The sequence below is a fragment of the Lepidochelys kempii genome, chromosome 3, assembly GCF_965140265.1.
Source record: "Lepidochelys kempii isolate rLepKem1 chromosome 3, rLepKem1.hap2, whole genome shotgun sequence".
Classification (NCBI taxonomy): domain Eukaryota; kingdom Metazoa; phylum Chordata; order Testudines; family Cheloniidae; genus Lepidochelys; species Lepidochelys kempii.
Window position 1 is genome coordinate 106,818,129 of NC_133258.1, and position 13,399 is coordinate 106,831,527.

Consider the following 13,399-nt stretch of genomic DNA (forward strand, 5'->3'; position numbering starts at 1 on the left):
ATTTCTCAATGGAAATTAAGAGTCTTAAATTCAAGTTCAATCCCACAGGTTCTTTCTATTTTACCTCAATCAGCTTTTGTTTGCTGCACATTGTCCAGCTACGGTATTTTGAGTTTAACAGGAAAAACTACTACTAAATCTTTACAATAGGATTTCATTATTGTCAATTAAAACCAAAATCTGTAATAACATCAGCCTTTGCAATATTTATGCAGAATTTCATCTCACAGCTGAAATTCATTGCTGGAAATTGATGTTGTTCCTATTAAAGGGGAGGATTTCTTCTCTTCCATGTTTCAGAGTAGCAGCCGTGTTAGTCTGTATTCACAAAAAGAAAAGGAATACTTTTTTCTCTAAGGTGCCACAAGTACTTCTTTTCTTTTTTCTCTTCCATGCTGAGTCTTTCAGGCTTGGGGCCAAATCCTCAGCTAATGAAAATTGATGAACCTCCATGGACTTCATTGATGTACACAATCTGAGGATCTGGCCCTGTGTCTATGGGTAGGTTGTTCTCCACAATGGCATTTCTAGCTGGAAACTAATTCTGCATTTTGGTCTGAAATAGCTTGAGTCTATTGACTTTCCAGCCATTTAGTTGATCAAGAATTTAGAGCGGTGGGAGGAGGCTGATGACCTTTTTGTAGAGCAGGATGTGTCTACTGAAGGTAGATATTTTTTTACTGAAGAGAGAAAATATTAGTGGTGGGGGATTTTTTATTAGTAGCATATGTGTTGGCTGGTGGTTGGTAAGTGGGAGAGTGGAGAAATATGCTGCTGTTTTGATTCTGTAATTATTTTTGTGTCGCATTTTAAAGTTAATAGCAAGGGCATCCAGAAAGGCACACCGTAGGCATTTCAAAAATAAAATAATTTACAAATCTTAAAGAGGAAACAACTGCAAACTGTTTCTAAATACTGATGCATAAATTAGGGGTTTTCTAGTGTAAAAAGCACAAGTTTTAAATAAACATTTTTTCCCTGATCTAGTTAGGAAGGTCTGCACAGATCTTTCAAAATGTGAAAGAAGGGATGAGGGAAAAAGTCTTCTTTACAACTTGATTATGGCTTTTGATTATGTACTTTGTCTTCACAAACAAGATAAAGATCATTCTGAAGCAATGCACTTATTCTTATCTTGGTAGCAACTTAAAAACTGGCATTCATCCTGAATTCTAATTTTTGCTTTTTCCATCCTGGAGTCAAAAGAACATTTAACAGCTGGTCCAAAAATACACCCAATTCAAGAAGACAAACTTAATTCAAATTACTCTGTTTAAGGCTAGGAACTACAATAAGTTTAAGTGTTCTGTGAATTTAAGAGTTTATGTTAAATGACTTACACACAGCAAAAACACTCGAGGGGCAGGGACCAATGTTTGTGTTTAATAATTTTGTTTTTCACTTATCTGGTTTCTTTCAGATCCCTTTAGGTTTGTGGATTCTGGAGGGGTCACTGACCTCTTTAGCTTTGTTCTATCACTGGGAACCTTCTGATTCATGTGAAGCCTCTATGAGATCTAACTTGGGATGGGTATAAACTAAAGCTTTTGCCAGCTTAGGTATGCCCCTCAGGGATGTGATGAGGTGTGATTTGTGACCAACGCAGCTGAGCCAGCAAATCTAGTGCTACCTAGTGTAGAAGCAGCTATCTTGACAAAATCATGCTTTTACCAAAATAGCTTGTTTCACTTTGGGGGAGTGCGGTGGGCACTGGACTAAGCTCTGCTAGCAACAGCACAGTTTTTGTAATATGGCTACTAGTAAATAAATATACTACTACTATAATACTATAAGAATAACTGTTAACAATAATAGGAATACTTTGCCAGTGTAGTATATCAATATAGCTATACTGATGAAGTAGTCCTAGTGAAGACCTCAGCATGTATATGTAGGCTATATCTACACTTACAGTGTGTGTAGAGTAGAGACACAATACATTCACCTACATGCTGCTGTGAAAGGCTGCATCCACATTTATCACTGAGAGCAGGAAAGGCTCTGTCAGTGGGGAGGCTGCAGGGAAACGGTCCAGCGGCAGGGAGGTGTTGGAGCCTTTCCTTGCTGCTGGAGCCTTTCACTGCAGTGGGGAAAGACTGGTAGCAGGGAGGCAGCAGGACATAACACTGCTTGGGGATGTAGATGTAGATGTGTGTAGATGGGGGAGGCACTGTGTAGATGTGTGTAGCAGTGTAGATTGGTGAGGCACTGCTTGGGTGTGTAGAGATCTATGTAGGGTACATACCCTGGGGTTCAGGCATGTAGGACACTCTTATTGTACTCGCCTAAGCAGTGTCTCACAGTCTACACTGCTATTTATAGCCAAGATAGTGAGGCGTGCAGTGTCTGTGCTCTAAACGCGGCTGTAAGTGAAGACACAGCCACAGGTTCATCGATTTCAAGGCCAGAAGGGATCACTTTGATCATCTAGTCTGACCTATATAACACAGTCCATAGAACTTCTCCAAAATAATTCCCTTTGAACTGGAGCATAACTTTAAAAAAATCCAATCTCTTTAGTGATGGAAAATCCATCATGACATTGGGTAAATTGTTCCAATGGTCGAGTACCCTCTCTGTTAAAAATGTATGCATTGTTTCCATTCTGAGTTTGTCTAGCTTTGAATTCCAACCCTTGGATCCATGTTGGATCGACTGAAGAGCCCATTATTAAATATTTGTTCCCCATGTAGGTACTTATAGATTGTGATCAAGTCTCCCCTTAAACTTCCTTTTGATAAACTAAATAGACTGGGGTCCTTGGCCCAGATCTACATAAGTTTTTAGGCTTATAACTTCCACTGATTTCAGTGGCAGTTAGGAGTCCAATACCTTTGTGAATCTGGTTCCTTGAGTCTGTCACTATGAGGAATGTGTTCCAATCCTTTAATCATTCTCTTGGCTCTTCTATGAACCCTCTCCATTTTATCAATGTCCTTCTTGAATTGTGGATACCACTGCTGGACCCAGTGGTCCAGCAGCAGCCAAACCAAGCACCAAATACAGAGCTAAACTCTCTACTCTTTTCTCAAGGGTCCCCTGTTTGTACATCCAAGGATCACATTAGCCCTTTTGGCCAAAGCATCTGGGCAACACAGATACAGCTTATGAAGACTATGCTTAAAGGAATTTAAAGCTTAATATTTCTTGTATATAATAACATCAAATTATATAAATCCTAAATAAATTATATAAATCTAGAGGGTTCATCCTCTCTGAGCCTTAGGTGATCTCAGTGATTGGAATGTAGCGTGAGGACAGAAATAATGCCTTAATATCAGTAACCAAAACATATGCAGCTTTATAGCTTAAAATTAACAACTTGAATTGCACCTAGAAACAAATGAGAAGCTAACAGTTTATAAAGCACAGGTGTCTCATGTTCCATATTAGAAAGTTTTCCCTAGAATACTCTCTTGATTTTAGCATAGCTGTTATGCCAGTTAAGTAGTTCAAATCTCTCTTCATCATCATCATCATCATCATCACTAGCATTAATTATAATTAATTGGCAATAAGGAGATCTATCAAATAAGCCAAGTTAGAACAATTTCTATTCAGCCATTTTTAAAGTTAACCTCTCCAAAATTACAATTAATTACAATTTAAATCAGTGTATTTATTTATTTAAAAAGTATTTTTGACGTACACTTTCTAAAATAAATTGCCTCTGAGAGCAAACTTGGACAGTTTCAGCCTGGCAGGAATTTGTGTGAGAAAGGTATGAACAACTGAAGAGGGGATTGTTATGGACACTGCCTTTCAACCTTAATTAAAGTGGTGGCTACTTCTCCCACTATAAAAAAAGAGAGCCTGAGAACAACGGTGTGCTATAAAGAAGCAAAGGAACATTCTTATTTGTCAAATAAGTGGATCTCTAAGGTGATGTTATTGCTGCAGTGCACTCGCTTAAAACTGTTCTGCTTTTGAACTCTGTGATTATAGAATTTCGATTAAAGCTAAAATAACAAAGGTAATGGACACAGAGAATGCCAAAGGAAAACAGTATGTTCTTTTTTTGATTGGGAAATAATTATCCAAGTTCGATGGCAAGGACCCAGGTATCTGCAGTTTACATCAATTTTACCTCATTAAAGAAACACAAGAATTATGGTAAGTTTCCCCAAAGCAGCAAAGCTGTCATTCAAAGGGAGAGTCTCATTGGGGTGGAAATCCCTTTAGTTCCTGCTTCAGTCTATTTAAAAAAAATGCATTTGAAGCCTGAGGGAAAAGTAGAAATTAAGAGAGATTTTTCTTTATGCAATGAACACAGCAAGGCCTTATGTATGCTGTAGCAAACTGCAGTACCTTCAGGGTGCTCACCCACCATGAAAGTCCTCTATTATCTCATTCTTTACATGAATGAAATGTGAGTATAGTTTCCTCTTTCTCAAAAACCATCACACTGATTGGATTGTGTCTGGAAGTAACAGAATGAGTTTTTCCACACAATTATTTTCAACAGATTGAAAATGTATGACTGTTCTCTCAGGTGGTGATGGCAGCTCCTCCAGAGTTTTAAGGATTGTGTGAAAAATAGTAGCATGGTAACCTATTGAAACCTTTGGATTGAAGGGGTGGGGGAAATCAGCATTTTAAAAGGGTTGAAAAAATATATTCAGTTTATTTGGGCATTTTCTTCCAACTGTCTTTATTGCTGAAATTTATTGATTTTGATTTGAGGAGAACAAATGAAAGCTTCATAAACATTTACACATAAGAAAACAAGTGTCTTGCAATAAAATTATGAAACTGGAGAATGACTGTTGCTAATGAAAATGGAATCAGAGTAACAACATAGAATAGTCACAAGGTGGTGGTGGTGGTGGTAGGGAACTATATTTTTTTTGAGCTTCTGAATGTCTCGGCATCAGATAAAACCCTATTTTAAGAAGCCTAGGCCACTGAGTGAAGGTGCATGTTTTATTTTTAATGGAGGAGCATCAGATACTTTGTCATAGATGAAGATTATCTACAAAACAGTCTGTTTTTTCTTCAGTTGAAAATGTGTTCTTTCAAAGAAGAGTGTGTGTGTGTGTACATAAACATATAGGTCTGTAAACACAGACAGATGCATATTGAAAACTATTAAACTGGGTGGGGAGAATGGAGGAAAAATTAATTAATCTAGGAAGTTGTTTATTCCAGTTCTTACTCCTCCTTAAGATTTCTATCAGCCTGTTAATCATATCCTTATCTTCTTTTTCTAGTTGTTTGAAACATATTTTCTAATTCAAGCTGGCAACTCAACTTTAATGTCATTTTAATAGACCTTGTCTTGCTTTCATGGAGCAGTAAAAGCAAAAGTTTCACTGTAACAGAAAATGGTCTCACTCCTGCTCTGAGTTTTCTAATTACTATACCCAGGGCCACCAATGGACACTTTGGAAAAAAAGGGTTATTACTCAATCTGTACAAGTAATAAAGTCTCCAGCTCCTCGTTGATTCTGCGACTTTGCATACATTCTTGCCAGATGAAGTGAATGACATGGCCTACATAGAAAAGCTTGGTTATATAGGGGTAAGTCATAAAAAGATGTTCTGAAGGTTCTATGGCATTGTATGGATCAGAATATTGTGACTAGGACTTGGAAAGGTAAATGCAGCCAAGATTTAACAAAATGATGTTCCACCTACAATGCAGAAATTTGAATTCAGGACCTTTCAGAGTAGCAAATGATTGTCGTAGAGATAGTGTTACTGAGCTCTGGTTAGTCATCCCTCCAGCGTATCTACTGAATTGCATATTTGCAAGGGTGGAGTGAAGGCAATGGGACATCATGCTGACAATCAGGGGCAGATGGAAACTCTCCATCTTATAATTAAGATCATCTTTGTCATACCAATCTTTTATCTTCATCATTTAGATTGTAAAGAAGCCAAGTGCATGGACTGGGACTGCTAGAGATTTTTAGAAATTTGAATATATTAATAAATGATTGAAAGAAAGCTCGATGGATGATAGAAGATGTATGTGCTTTTCTCCACCCTCCTTAGAAGTCCCACTCTCCTTAGAAGTCAGAGAGCTACTGATACCTGCTGTTTAATCTACTGACCTCACTGCTTTCCTTTATCATGCTTCCCTTGAAGAAGGTGAAAATCTTAGAAGCAAGGCTACATTCTTGCCCTTTGTCTAAGATTCTGGGATCTGTAGTTGCGATTGCATTTTTCACCAATTGCTTGTGTGGTTACAACGAAGTGCAAAAGAAGTGTGAAATAACACTCCTTTGACTGTAACTGTAGCTTGGAAAACAATTTCAAATCCTGCAAAAATGAGACTATAGGCCCACCTCCTCAAACATAGATAGGTGCCTAACTGCCAAGGAAATCAATGAGAGTAAAGTGCCTTAATACCTTTGAAGAACTGGGTCCTGAATTAAATTAAATAAAGAAGGAAAGAATGAAGCTGAAGTAGTTGTTTACTTGATGGTGGAGGAGGAACATCATAATGACATTTACTGTGATTGTCTGACCTCATACATTTTATTTACCAGTGCTGTGATTTCTCAAGGGAGCCTAAGAAATTAGGCTCTCAAATCCCCCTGGAATTTAATCAAAGTCAGGCACATAATTCCCTTAGGCCTCTTTGCAAACCTCAGCCCATGACGAAGTAACAAAATTCAATGAATCCTTATTTTAGCTGAATTTCTGACAGTTTGTTCATGACTAGACTATTGATTGCATCTGCTACTGCCAAGCACTCATCTCCTGTCAGTCGAGCTTTGCTTTTCCATTATGCCATAAATAGATTGCCCAGCACAATAGACTTCACAATAGATGGGACTAGTCAAGTTTTATGAGTCAGATTTAAAAAAAAAACCAAAAAACCCCAAACATCTCAGTCCCCTGGCAGTTCATTGAATGAATTTTGAAATGCATGGAAATCACAGAAACATAGGGCCCAAAGGGATCTTGAGAAGTCGTCTAATCCAGTTCCCTGCTTCGTGGCAGGACCAAGTAAACCTAGAGCATCCCTGAGAGGTGTTTGTCCAACTTATTCTTTAAAACCTCCAATGATGGGGAATTCACAACATCCGTTGGAAGCCTTACTCTTGTAGTCAGAAAGTTTTCCCTAATATCTAACCTAAATCTCTCTCGCTTCAGTTTAAGCCAAAAGTTACTTTTGGTCCCACCTTAAGTGGACATGGAGAACTTGATCCCTGTCCTCTTTAAAACAGCCCTTGATGTATTTGAAGACTCTTATCAGGTTCCTCCCTCAGCCTTCTTTTCTCAAGACTAAACACACTGAGTTGTTTTTAACTTTTCATCATAGGTCAGGTTTTCTAAATCTTTTATCATTTTTGTTACTCTCCTCTGTCCAATTTGTCCACATCTTTCCTGAAGTTTAGCACCCAGAATTGAACATAGTACTCCAGCTGAGGCCTCACCTGTGCCTAGTAGAGTGGGACAATTAACCCCTCTCCCCTGGGTCTTACATACAACATTCCTGTGAATACACCCCAGAATGATATTTTTTGCAACTGCATCACATTGTTGACTCATATTCAATTTGTGATCCTCTATAACCCTCAGATGCTTTTCAGTTATTCCCCATTTTGTAGTCCTACATTTGATTTTTATTCCTATGTAAAATACTTTGTTTACATATGTGTTTATTGAATTTCATCTTGATAAATTCAGACCAATTCTCCAATTTCTCAAGATCATTTTGAATTCTAATCCTGCCCTCCAAAGTGCTTGCAATCCCTCCAAGTGTGGTGTCATCTGCAAATTTTATAAGCATACTGTCCAATCCATTATCCAAGTCTTTAATGAAAATATTGAATAGTACCAGACCCAGGACAGAATCCTGTGGCATCCCACTAGACACACTCTTACAGTTTGACACAAACATTGATAACTACTGTTTGAGTATGGTCTTTCAAACAGTTGTGCACCTACTTTATGGTAATTTCATCCAGACCTCATTTCCTTAGTTTGCTTGTGAGACAGTCATGTGGAACTGTGTCAAAAGCCTTACCAAAATTAAGATATATCACATCTATTGCTTATCCACTAGTGTGAAACCATGTCAAAAAAGGAAATTAGGTTGGTTTTGCATGATTTGTTTGTGACAAACCCGTGTTGGCTATTCCTTATATCCTGTTACCCTCCTTGTGCTTGCAAATCGATAGTTTAATAATTTGCTTCAGTATTTGGTCTATAATTCCCTGGGAGCTCTTTGTTCACCAGGCCCTGCTGCCTTGAATAAGTCTCATGAATAACTTTAATGTGAATGTAAGGGAACATGTACAAAAGTGAGGCCTAGTCCTGCAGTAATAAGTAGATTCAAGTCCAATCTCAGCTTGCTTGGAAGTGTTTAGAGTTGTTTGTGTTATGTAAAAAAATTGGCAAGAGGGTTGGTACCAAAAATAGGAGTTCTATTAAATCCTTGGATTCACTCACACACACACATACACATGCGGGCAGGGGCGGGAAGATGAAAGATTTAAGATCCTGTTAGAACAAAAATTCAAACAAAAATGAGAGCTGAGGTGACTGGACTAAGCAATAGGACTAAAGGAAGTGTGCTGTCAAACTAAAATGTATTCAAGAAGGGGATTAGTAAAATATTAAACTTCCATTCCATTTTGTACTTATTTATACATTTTTCCCGAACACCAAAAACACCATGAGACTTAACAGAAAGTGAAAAAAAAATGGACTGATGTTTCCCTTACTTAACACAATTCACTGGTAAACTAACATAATGCAAAAACTGTGTTTGCAAATCCTGCTGGGTCTCTTAGTGTTATGAGAAGGAGTTCATTTCCCATGGCTGCTGAGGAGGAGCAGGGGCACAGTATCATAATTATCAGGGGATTATCCTTCTAGAAAATTATTAAAAACAAACAAACAAAAATTGACATTATTCTGCAGTAATGGGTCTGTACTCTAAAGCAAATGTTGATACTACAGGACTAAATCATGTAGTAGTGTTACTACAAGACCAGTACCTCAATGGGTACAATGTCCAGAATATGGACAGAAGGTCTGATCACGCAAGCCGTGCTTGCACACATCTCTCACTGACATCTCTGGCTGTTTGTGTACCCCATTGTTGATTGGTCCCCAGGTCCCCCTTTGTGCCACTCTCAGACAGTGAATTGTTACTGCTTCCCCTGCTGCCGCCACCCCACTCCCCCTGGAGAATTTTAGTAGCTTCTGCTTTTAGCTCTAGAGGTCTCCAGTTCAATTCCCAGTTTGTTAGCCAAGATGGCTAACTGATAGCTGTCAAACTTTTCACCTACTTCCTGAAGGGAGTGTTGACTGATGGAGTCACCAGCTATTTCTCTAGTCCTCCCCCAGCTTTCCCTTTCCTCCAAAACCTTCCTGCATGTTTGTCAGGAGTCCCCACAGAACACAGCTCTGCAGTGGGCAGAGGTGCAGAACCCCTGTGTGGGATTCCTATACACTGCTTTCCTGTACCATTGCATGGCCTACCAGGAATGGTGGCCATAGAGAAAGAGATCAGGATTTGCCCCGAAGTAAGTTGTGATCTCCCTACATTCTTTTTTTTTTATTGAGAGCATTAGACAGTAATAGAAGGGAAAGGCAGGTAAACTTGCTAGACAAGTTTCCTACTTATGCTTATGACTTTAAACAATTAAATTTTACATAATGTACATAATTTTGAATCTATTCTCAGATTTTTGGGGGATATTAGTCTGTGTGAAAACTATTTTGTCAGTAAATAACAATTTCAAAAATGATTGATAAAACAATGAGAAAATATAAATAAAATGAATGGTAAACGTTTTCAATAAAATACAAAAGGGAAAATTTAAAAAAAATAAACATTTTGATAACATTGAAAATGTTGAGGGGAAATTTTAATTTGTGTTCAAAGGCCATTTTTTGATGGAAAAACTATTTTCGTGAAAAATGTCAGCTACCACTAGGTTCCAGGATTGACTCCTTTGTTTGGACTAACAGGAAAGCAGATTAGAGTAGCCCTGTCTCTGATCTTATTTAGCTACCACACTGTGGACTTTACCTATGGAATGTTTGTCTTTTTTCCATAATGTAACTATGGACATTGAAACATTTCAAATCTCACAAATGATTGTATCTCTAATCTGCAAGCTGCTCAATGTGGACAGACTTTTACACTCACAAGGATCCTGGCTGTAGTCAGTAGGGCTTTGTATAAATACAAGGGTCACAGAGAAGCTTGAAGCATGAGAGGGTCGGCTGGAAAATAGTCTTATCTAAGAATAACCACCAAGTCCCAGATCCACAAAGATATTTTAGGTGCCTAATCTCCAGGTTTAAGTGCCTAAATCCTGTTTTTAGGCTCCACTGTGATACATAAAACTCCTACTTAGCTCTTCCCTAACCTGTACATACCTAAACTCTCTTGGTGCATAAGTTTTTTGTAGTAAAATTTCCTTAGGCACCTTTGTTTCTGCCTCTGGGCATGCACAATGACAGCAATACAATACTTTGTCTCACATGGGGATGGGGAACTGATTTCACTTAATGTCAAACCCATCTGGGTATCATGGATTTTGAATGTTTGACATATGCCCCAATATTTTTTGCTTCACATTGGGGGAGGGGGGGTAAAAAGATGGCGGGGGAGAAAAGAAAAGTCAATAGAAAATTGAGTGGAAAAATGGACTAGCGAACCTCAGAAGTTCTAATACAGACATACTGTGAATGAAAGGAACGGGGAAGGAGAGAAAGAAATTATGGAGTAAAATAATTATATGGTACTAAAGATAATACTAGGGCACAAGGAGCTGTCAGATGCCCGTAGTAGATATAGGCTTAACACTTGGCTGTTTGAAATCTTTTCAGACAGATTATCCACAATTGTGCCTTGATATATTTTAAGGATAGACTTCTCCTAGATACTCAAGTAATCATTCTTCTTAAAAATATCTGATATGATAGTCATTAACTGATTTCCTCATTTTTAATACCTCTGCTAACACTATGCTATGACTATGTACTGCACTGGCCATATTTTTTGGTCATATGGTTTGATCAGCCTTGAATTAATAGTATTTAAATATGCTAACAAGACAATGCACTGTTGGTTGTAGCAAAATCATTAGTGTGATAAGCTGCAGATCAAAGGTTAAAGTGTTCACTACAGTGTAGATCAAAGCGTTCACTAAAGTGAATACAAATAATACAATATGGAGCTAATAAGAAAAAAATGAAACCTGCTGAACTTTGTAGCTTATGTTATGTCTTTGTATACTCAGCTACATACACCACAGTTATTACCAAACCAAACCTGTTTGGGTCTAGCTACCATTAATCTTCACAGGATTTACTGTCATAGTGACAGCATGACAGTTGCAGACCTTTGAGTGTGGTTGTACCTGGGTAGAAGAGAAATCCATTACCAATAAGGTCTACCAAAAACTAAAGGCAAATCACAGGTAGAGACTAGTGCATGGGTAGTATTCTTTCTTGGCCCTTTAACACTGTGGAGACAACAAGCATCTCAACTTGCATGTGTGGCATTGCTCTAATGTCCACACATGCATTGCCCTTTGTAAAAGTCTACCTTTTTGGTGGTGTGGACCAGTGAACAACATAACTAAATTCTGCCATATTGTTGTTTCACTGAATACTTCATTCCAGAGAGTTATGACTCGATAAATCTTTTTCATTCAAATAATATGAAGCTGATTCACATGTCTGAAATCTGGTTAAACGGCTAGTACTTGAGTTAATGTAATGGTTTTGGAAGTTTGGCTCTGAATGTATACTTTTCTATGCTGCTAAATGGCAATGTACATCAATTTTGATTTGGTTTAACCAAAATTGTAACTTTTAGTAATAATTTATGTTTATTACTTTGTTGTTTTAGCCTCAAATGGCTCAAGTTTGAGATCTTTAAACTTTGTCTAGAAAGCTGTGCAGCCCAAGGGTATGTCTAAACTACGAAATTAGGTCAAATGTATAGAAGTCGTTTTTTTAGAAATCGTTTTTATATAGTCGATTGTGTGTCCCCCCACACAAAATGTTCTAAGTGCATTAAGTGCATTAACTTGGTGGAGTGCTTCCACAATACCGAGGCTAGCGTCGACTTCCGGAGCGTTGCACTGTGGGTAGCTATCCCACAGTTCCCGCAGTCTCCGCCGCCCATTGGAATTCTGGGTTGAGATCCCAATGCCTAATGCCTAATGGGGCAAAAACAAAAACCCGGTGGTTCTGGGTACATGTTGTCAGGCCCTCCCTCCCTCCCTCCGTGAAAGCAATGGCAGACAATCGTTTCCCGCCTTTTTTCCGGAGTTACCTGTGCAGACGCCATACCACTGCAAGCATGGAGCCTGCTCAGCTCACTGTCACCATACGTCTACTGGCTGCTGGCAGACGTGGTACTGCATTGCTACACAGTAGCAGCTCATTGCCTTGTGGCAGCAGATGGTGCAATAGGCCTGATAACCATCGTCATCATGTCCGAGGTGCTCTTGGCCGCCTCAGTAAGGTCGGTCAGGAGCACCTGGGCAGACATGGGCACAGGGACTAAAATAGGAGTGACTTGACCAGGTCATTCTCTTTAGTCCTGATGGCAGTCGTATTGCACCATCTTCTGCCGAGCAGCCAGGAGATGAGGATGGCTAGCAGTCCTACTGCACTGTCTGCTGCCAGCCAAAGATGTAAAAGATAGATGGAGTGGATCAAAACAAGAAATACACCAGATTTGTTTTGTATTCATTTGCTCTCCCCTCCCTCCCTCTGTGAAATCAACGGCCAACAATTATTTTGGTGTGGTCTTTCAGGGGCACCTTGAAAAGTGTAATGGAGATTCAGTCTTGCCTGGAATACCAGGGGAGGGATAGCTCAGTGGGTTGAGCATTGGCCTGCTAAACCCAGGGTTTCAACTTCAATTCTTGAGGGGGCCATTCTGTGTGACAGTTGTTTTTGTTTCTCCTTGATGTAAAGCCACCCCCTTTGTTGATTTAATTCCCTGTAAGCCAACCCTGTAAGCCATGTCGTCAGTCACCCCTCCCTCCATCAGAGCAATGGCAGACAATCGTTCCTCACCTTTTTTCCATGCAGACACCATACCACGGCAAGCATGGAGCCTGCTCTGATCACTTTGGCAATTAGGAGCACATTAAACACCATGCGCATTATCCAGCAGTATATGCAGCACCAGAACCTGCCAAAGTGAAACCGGGAGAGTAGGTGACATCAGCGTGGTGATGAGAGTGATGAGGACATGGACACAGACTTCTCTCAAAGCACGGGCCCTGGCAATGTGGGCATCATGGTGCTAATGGGGCAGGTTCATGCCATGGAACACCAATTCTGGGCCCGAGAAACAAGCACAGACTGGTGGGACCGCATAGTGTTGCAGGTCTGGGACGATTCCCAGTGGCTGCGAAACTTTCGCATGTTGTCAAGGTTCCTTCCCCACTCTGAACTCTAA